The 8213-nt window shown below is 37.8% G+C and overlaps 1 long non-coding RNA gene across 1 annotated transcript; it reads right to left on the bottom strand.

Annotated features, from left to right (window-relative positions):
- Positions 1 to 5830: 5830 nt before the first annotated feature.
- LOC117804074 lies at positions 5831 to 7980 on the bottom strand. Its single transcript, XR_004628255.1, has 3 exons — positions 7800 to 7980; positions 6242 to 6384; positions 5831 to 6033 (listed from the first exon to the last, which is right to left on the bottom strand). It is a non-coding gene; the product is annotated as an uncharacterized LOC117804074 (long non-coding RNA).
- Between the last annotated feature and the right edge of the window lie 233 nt (positions 7981 to 8213).

Genomic DNA, 8213 nt, shown 5'->3' with positions numbered 1-8213 from the left:
ACACAGATTTATCAAACTTAGTTTTAATGGTTCTCAAAATGATCTGACAGATTTTGGTCAAGATGTTTCTATTTTAAAAGTACTGATTTTAAAATCTCACAACTTAAAACTACCTCAAAAATGGTCTGGAAAACATTCCTTTTTTTCTGAAGGTTTTACACAGCATTTACGTCATTAATATTTCACTGTGAAACTTAAATGGCAAGTGAGACAAACAGCTCTGAGATGTTCTTCCACAAACAATCAAGGCTGAGTGCAATGTTCTAGATAATACTCATTTAGCCAATCTGGGTTTTCTGAGCAGAGCTGGTGACTTTTCCAGCCCCAGTAGCATATGATGTCCACTGCCATGATGACACCTGTAACAACTGTCTGCATCATATCATGAAAGCAAAATGACCCAGAGGATGATAGACATTTTCAACACACAAAATTTTGTTAGAAACCATTTCAATGATAGCAGCACCCCTAGATTTCAAGAATTTGGGCCAACTTCCATCTTCTTACCAGAGCAGCTATTAATCTTCTTCCACTGCTTGGCAAACTTACAAGCAATGTGAGCCATGCAACACTCCAGGTCATGTGGATAACCAGCACTAATCTGGCCTAATGGTTCAGGATAATCACCTGAACAATGAAGCCAGCTGCTCTCATTAGTAAGTCATTTTTGCTATCATTGTCACATTAGACACCTTTGACAGACATGTTCATGACATTGAAGCCCATGCTGTTCCCAGGCAGAAGTTCACAAACTTCCAAAATTCATTTCAACAGAGTTTATATCAGTTGTAATGCTGACTGGAGCAAAGATGGTTGCTATGCCTGGTTTATTTATTTTTTAGTAAGTATGCTTTATGCTGGGGCTCAGACTCATGATGCTGAGATCAAGAGTTGCATGCTCCACCAACGGAGCCAGCCAGGTGCTCCATTATGCCTGGTTTAGAGCACTAGTTTCTGCTCAGCTCACAGCAGCTATACTAATACCACCAGTTTTATAAACGATCTGGAGGGAGAGATGAAGGACTTGTCAATTGTATGAGTTGGTGACAGGATATAATCCAGAGCTTCAAGCGGTGTAGTTCCACTGGCACTTCCATCCTTCTAGTGAATTTCCATCCCTTGAACCAAAGTATTTTAGCACTTAACTCCAGCATGTTCCACCATTCAAACCAGAAGTTGGCATAAATGCTGCTGTGTTAAGTTTATAGAAACTTTTCTTAATGCGGAAACTGACTTCCTCATATCTCTTCTAACTATAGAGTGGCTCAGTAGAATCCACTGTGTTAACACCAACAATTAGTTGGTTCAAACCCAACATGTAAGCCATAAACCATGCTGATAGGTCCACACGATCTTGGAGATACCAGCTCCAATTTTACAAATACCAGCAGCAACAATCAGAACAATACTGTCAGCCTGAGATGTACCCATGATCATATTTTTGATAAAATCTCTGTGTCCTGGAGCATTAGTGATGACCATATTTTTACTGGTCTCAAATTTCCACAAGGAGATACCCATGGTGATACCATATTCACACTCAGCTTTAAGTTTTTCCAAGATCCAGGCATATCTAAAGGAGACTTTCCCATTTTAGCAGACTCATTCTCAAAAATGTTGATGGTTATTCTGTTGATTCCAACCACGTTTGTAGAACAGATGGCCAGTAGTAATAGACTTGCTTGAATTTGCATGTCCAATGATAGCAGTATGATGTGAATCTTTTCCTTTTCCATTTTGGCTTAAATTTAGTGATGTTTTTCATAAGACCTGTGTTTTGGTGGCAATCTCATAACAAAAAGAAACAATTTGGTTTTAACTAAGTAAATGCTACAATATTTTAGTAGCCTACTCTGCTTTATGCATGTCAGGATACTTATTTTTCATGAGACAATATTGCTTTGTTCTCTAAATATATGGATTTTGTCAACTGCTTGTAGGAAAGTATGGTACAATAGTAGTCTTATTATATTCTGTTTCTTATAGTCTATCTACATAAATTATACAAATGGAAAGAACAAAAGTAAAGGAAGTTTTATAGTCTTTATGTATTTTACCATTGTTGTGTTTTTGTCTTCTTGCTTAAAAAAAAAAAAAAGAAGTGGTATCTGAAAGTCATCATTGTCAGCCATTTTAGGTAATATAGACAGAGGCAGTCCCCCTCAACTGTTATATTAACGGGGATTTCTCCCATCCAAGTACTAACCAGACCCAACCCTGCTTAGCTTCCGAGATCAGACAAGATTGGGTGCGTTTTGGGTGGTATGGCTGTAGAATTAAGGGGGAATTCTAAGAGTCCGAGGGGATGAGATTTCCAGTTCTTCTCAGAACTTTAAAGCGGATCAGACAAAGGGAACTCATCAGCTGCTGAGTTTTAAATCAATGTTGATGATAACTACTCATTTCCTAACGTTACCGTGACTAGAATATAAAGCAGATGTTTTACAACACTAAGCCTAAGCATTAAAAGATGATGATAATTATGTGATGTGATAGAGATGCTAACTATTCCAACAATGGCAACATATTAAATATATAAATGTATCAAATAAACATGTACTCCTTAAATGTACATAATGTTATGTGTCAAATATATTTCAATTTTAAAAAGTCAATTTATGTTTATTTCTACTAAAAAACAGTCAACCAGAAAGTAAGAGTTTAAGAGTCTAAGCTTTATGTACATTCTTTTCTTTAATCTTTATGACAAACTTTCCTGTTGTAAGAATTTAGTAGTATTATTCCCATTTTATAGTTGAGGAACCTGGCATACAAGGATATTAAGAAATCTCCCCAAGACTGCAGAGCAAGTTAGTGATGAGGCTGGCTTTAGCTACACTTCCTTTCATTAATAAAATCTTGCCCAAATTTGCTATGAGGGGTGGTCTCTTAATGATTTTGATGTATTCTGGGCAATAATATGATCTGGGATTTGAGGTAAGAAGAAATAAAAACTCACTGCCTCCCTTACTCTAAGAACACATGCCTGTCTTTTCTTTCCTGGTTCATTAAGCATTTCCTCTCCCTCTCTTTCATGGTGAGCAGCTTCCTATAAATTTCTCCCAGTCCTGTTATACTGTGAATGTTCCCATTTCTAGAGACATCAAATTTAAGGGAGTTTTGACAACTCTGGTTTTTCTGATACACTCAAAGAGCCTTAGTCTATCTTTCCTGTGAAATATTTTTTAAGATAGCAGACAGAAACTCTCTAGATATGTAGAGAGAAATAAGACNTAAATATAAGTGGGAATAGTTCTTTGTTTTCCTTATGGGATTATTCAGTTAGAAAATATACAAAGCAATCCAGTCATACAGAAAATGATATAATCTATTAATATGAGTCTGAGTACTTGGAAAAGAAAAATATGCCATGATAACAAAACCTGTCTGCCACTTATCTAGTCCTGTGCATAGTATATGAGACCAGGTTATCTGTAAATATTCTCTAGGTGTCAATACTTTTGAGCTTTGTGCTCATGAGTTGACAATTTTGTAATTCTAAAAGGTTGCCTATTGCATGTGATAAATCAAGAGTAACTATATTCATATTTCTTAGAAACAGAAAGTTTCATTTTAGATTCAGCCGTTAAGCGCATAGATAGTACAGAGTTATTTGGAAAATGTAAAGAAATATTTAAGTGGCGTACATGATACTACAGAAGAAAAATCATGCCATGTTAATTTGCATCCTGGAAGGTCAATAGGCAATTAGGGTTACATCTCAACTCCATTTAGAACACATAATTATAATGTCTGCAATGATCAAAAAATTACTGTAATAGTGACACTGGAGAATGAAATTCTCTTTTTAAACTTGAAATCAAGAACATGGAAGCATATCTCANCATACTTTGAGGATATGATCCATTTATTCAGGGCCCTGGGGCCCTATTTTAAACCATGTACAAGGGAAGGAGGAGACATGAGACGAGGCTAGAGGATATAAAATGTAATGATAAAATACAAAGGTCAACAGGTGAATGGAGCAGACAACTGTATGCATCAGATGTGATAATGGGATGTGACTGATTCAGTGAGAGGCCCAGAGTCTGGCTCTGGGGCTTTGAAGAACTGGGCCATGTCTTTGACCTCCCAACTTCAGCCTCTTTAAGTAGTGTGCAATAAGCCAAGTTCCTGGCTGACCTGGCCTGGATGAAACCTTGTCACTGAAGACTCCCACTCTTCAGCTAGAGTGAATGGTCCCACAGCACAGAGTACAGATTCTTCTCTCACCAGTTGACATGCTCACACCTGCAGACATCACAGACATAACCAGGCTAGCTTTTCTTACTATTTTTCTTAAAACACAAACACTGTAGACCTTATTGGACAAAGAGAACAGGCAATTCATATATAATTTCCAAAACTCTCTGTTTTTTGTTGAACAAAAAGTAAATATAAGTGGGAATAGTTCTTTGTTTTCCTTATGGGATTATTCAGTTAGAAAATATACAAAGCAATCCAGTCATGCAGAAAATGATATAATCTATTAATATGAGTCTGAGTACTTGGAAAAGAAAAATATGCCATGATAACAAAACCTGTCTGCCACTTATCTAGTCCTGTGCATAGTATATGAGACCAGGTTATCTGTAAATATTCTCTAGGTGTCAATACTTTTGAGCCCATTGCATTTGTGCTCATGAGTTGACAATTTTGTAATTCTAAAAGGTTGCCTATTGCATGTGATAAATCAAGAGTAACTATATTCATATTTCTTAAAAACAGAAAGTTTCATTTTAGATTCAGCCGTTAAGCGCATAGGTAGTACAGAGTTATTTGGAAAATGTAAAGAAATATTTAAGTGGCATACATGATACTACAGAAGAAAAATCATGCCATGTTAATTTGCATCCTGGAAGGTCAATAGGCGATTAGGGTTACATCTCAACTCCATTTAGAACACATAATTATAATGTCTGCAATGATCAAAAAATTACTGTAATAGTGACACTGGAGAATGAAATTCTCTTTTTAAACTTGAAATCAAGAACATGGAAGCATATCTCAATTTTTCTTGATGTGTGATCTGAATAGAATCGCTTGGAGACTCTTGTTAGAAATGGAGACTCCTGAAACATGCTCCAAAATAATCAGATGTAAAAACTAACTTGTAAAGGAAGAGATGACAATATCTAACACTAGCTTCCTTAGGTAGGTCTCATATATCCATTAATTTATCCATTTAGGAAATGTTTATTGAGCACTTACAAGATTTGAGATATTTTCAAGCTTGGAATTAAAGATGAATCAAATGATTCCTGCTCCAGAGAACCTCAGAGTTTCTTGATAATGACAAAATTCAAATTATTGCTGTTAGTGATACAATGGAGATAACCACCAGGCAAAATTGGACCCAGAGTGGCATAGGATAAAGAAGAGATGTCCGGTTGGTGGAGAACAGTGTATGGTCTCCACTAAAAAAGCTAAGTTTGGAGATGATCGAAGGTAGAGATGCGTTTGGAGACCATCACAATGAATCAGAAGAGAGATGCAGGTTGAAAAGAGGATACATACTTTTTCCTTCCTTCTTTTGGAAATAGACTTCACCATTCCTTTGCCAAACTGCTCCCTGCCTCCCCGCCACCACCATCACACACACCCATGGGATTTTGTTAGAACTGTCAATCATAGTACTATAAAATCCTGGCAAAATGAAAGGTCCAAGGTTTGGGTGCATGACTGACCATACTGATTGTCTACCCCTTCCATTATTACTTTCAGTGGATGAGAAACTGGTCATGTCAGAGAATGTGAAAGGAACCAAATAATAATCAAAAGATGAAACCACAGCAATTTCATAGGAGCAGAAGGATCAACAAAAGTAAAACCTAATTGTGATTTTAGGAATATTTTAAGTAATATAAGCATCCATTGAAACCATGACCAAATTCAGACAATTCTGTTAATGCTCTTTTCCTCTTTCTCTCCCTTCTTTCTTTCCTTGACATCAGGTAGGTCCAGTAATGGTGGCTGTGCAAGGATGGAGTATCAGCGTTGGGGGGTAGGGAGCTTCATCAGCTGGGAAATTGCCTACAGAAAGAGATCGAGCAAATAAGCAAATATGTTGAGGATGATGGGGCTTGGTTTCTCACTGTCGAGGAAGTGAATACAAATATGGAACAGGGGAAGATTCAAATAAACCATAAACTCTGTAGTGCAGAATGGAATAAGAGATTTAATAGAAAATATAAATAAAAGGCACAAGCCAACATTGAGGCCCCCGTATCAATGAACTTACCTCACATCCAGACCCTGATTTCTACATACGATTCTCCACTAAAAGCACCAAGCCTTCTTGGAGACGTAGCTTATCCAGATCAGCGTCAAGGAAAGGAGCAAATGAGCTTGGACCATCTTATTGTGCCAAATACAAAGGAAGTCCTGAAAGAATGAAGAAAAGAGGTTAGAAGACACGTCTAACTGGAAGGGGCACCTCCTGTCCATGTCTGAGAAAATTAAAGCATCAAAATAATCATATTGATGGGTTATAAACCATTGAACTAATAAAAATAAGTAGAGATTAGAGAAACTGTTCTTTACAATAGAATATTAAATAATAAATATAGGAAAAGTATTGCAATTTGAAAACCACCACTTCTACCCATTGTAGCAATAATAAATTCCAAACATGCCGCATCTAGTGGTGAATGTGAGCTGAAGAATGGGATATTTGCATGAAACCAAAGTATCACCACACACACAAAAAAATGCTTAGTAGTTCCAAAGTAATGTTCCAGAGGAGAGTCCTGGCAGACGTGATATTTACCAACTAATCAAATTAGCACCATCAGTAATGGGCCACATTAGCATCATGTGCCACCTGATAGAATAACATGAAACCACCGCCTCCCTTCTGCAGTATTCTTGCCAAAAATGCAAATTGCGCTTCACTTCCGGGGGAAACGTTAGACAAATCCACATCGAGAAAAACTCTACAAAAGGAATGCTCAGCAACTTCAGAATTGTCAAGGTCATGAAGGTCAAGGAGTGACTAAGACACTGCCCCAGATCAAAGGAACCTAGAGCGACATGACAACTGGGTACAGTAAGAGGTCCTGGAATCGTGCCCTTGTAATAAAAGGCATGACTGGGACCATTGGCAAAGCTTGAAAGGACCTCTGGATAAAGGGTATATTGATACTTCTTTGTAGCAGTCTTTTTCCTTTTCACGTCTAATGTTATTTCAAACTTTCTAAAAGATCACTTTAAAAATTTTTTTTAAAAATTAAAGCATTTCTTCCCCAAATTACTCTTATCTCTAGTAATTTCCTGGTGTGCCTGAAGAGGTAGCTGGGCAGTATAATAACATGATCCTTGCTGTACTCCAAATAATCACAGACATTCAAACTGGGATATCTAATCAGACATACTGAGTATGGGAATCAACATAACAGCAGCTTATTCTCCCCAAGAATTTACTATGTTCTCATTGAATTTTCATACCAACTCCAAAAGCTAAGTGTATTATTATTTTCATTTTCCTAATAAGAAAACTGAAATTCAGGGGCGTCTGAGTGGTGCAGTCGTTAAGCGTCTGCCTTCGGCTCAGGGTGTGATCCCAGCATTCTGGGATCGAGCCCCACATCAGGCTCCTCTGCTATGAGCCTGCTTCTTCCTCTCCCACTCCCCCTGCCTGTGTTCCCTTTCTCACTGGCTGTCTCTGTCAAATAAATAAATAAAATCTTTAAAAAAAAATACTGAAATTCAGATAGGTTGAATAAATTGTCCTATTTCATAGATTTAGTAGATGATGGAATAGGGGATTGGAATCCAGGCGTCCTGCTGCAGTGACCTACCTTACTAGCCACTTCGGTATCCTGTTTCTCATAGGTCAAGGTGAGGTCCAGCTTTTGGAAGGCAAGACTGGTATCAGGGATGGATGCCGTTGTGGAAGATTGATTGCTCCTATTGGATAGGACCCCTACTAGTTGGGAGGCGGTAGGAAAGACACCAATTCTTCTCTTGGTCCCCCTCCCCTGGTCAATAGAAGTAGGTCAGGGCACAAAAAAATACTGAAATTCAGATAGGTTGAATAAATTGTCCGATTTCATAGATTTAGTAGATGATGGAACAGGGGATTGGAATCCAGGCGTCCTGCTGCAGTGACCTACCTTACTAGCCACTTCGGTATCCTGTTTCTCATAGGTCAAGGTGAGGTCCAGCTTTTGGAAGGCAAGACTGGTATCAGGGATGGATGCCGTTGTGGAAGA

This window comes from Ailuropoda melanoleuca, chromosome 10 (genome assembly GCF_002007445.2).
Source record: "Ailuropoda melanoleuca isolate Jingjing chromosome 10, ASM200744v2, whole genome shotgun sequence".
Lineage (NCBI taxonomy): Eukaryota > Metazoa > Chordata > Mammalia > Carnivora > Ursidae > Ailuropoda > Ailuropoda melanoleuca.
The sequence above is the reverse complement of the archived record's forward strand: the minus strand, read 5'-3'. Positions and strand labels throughout refer to the sequence as shown.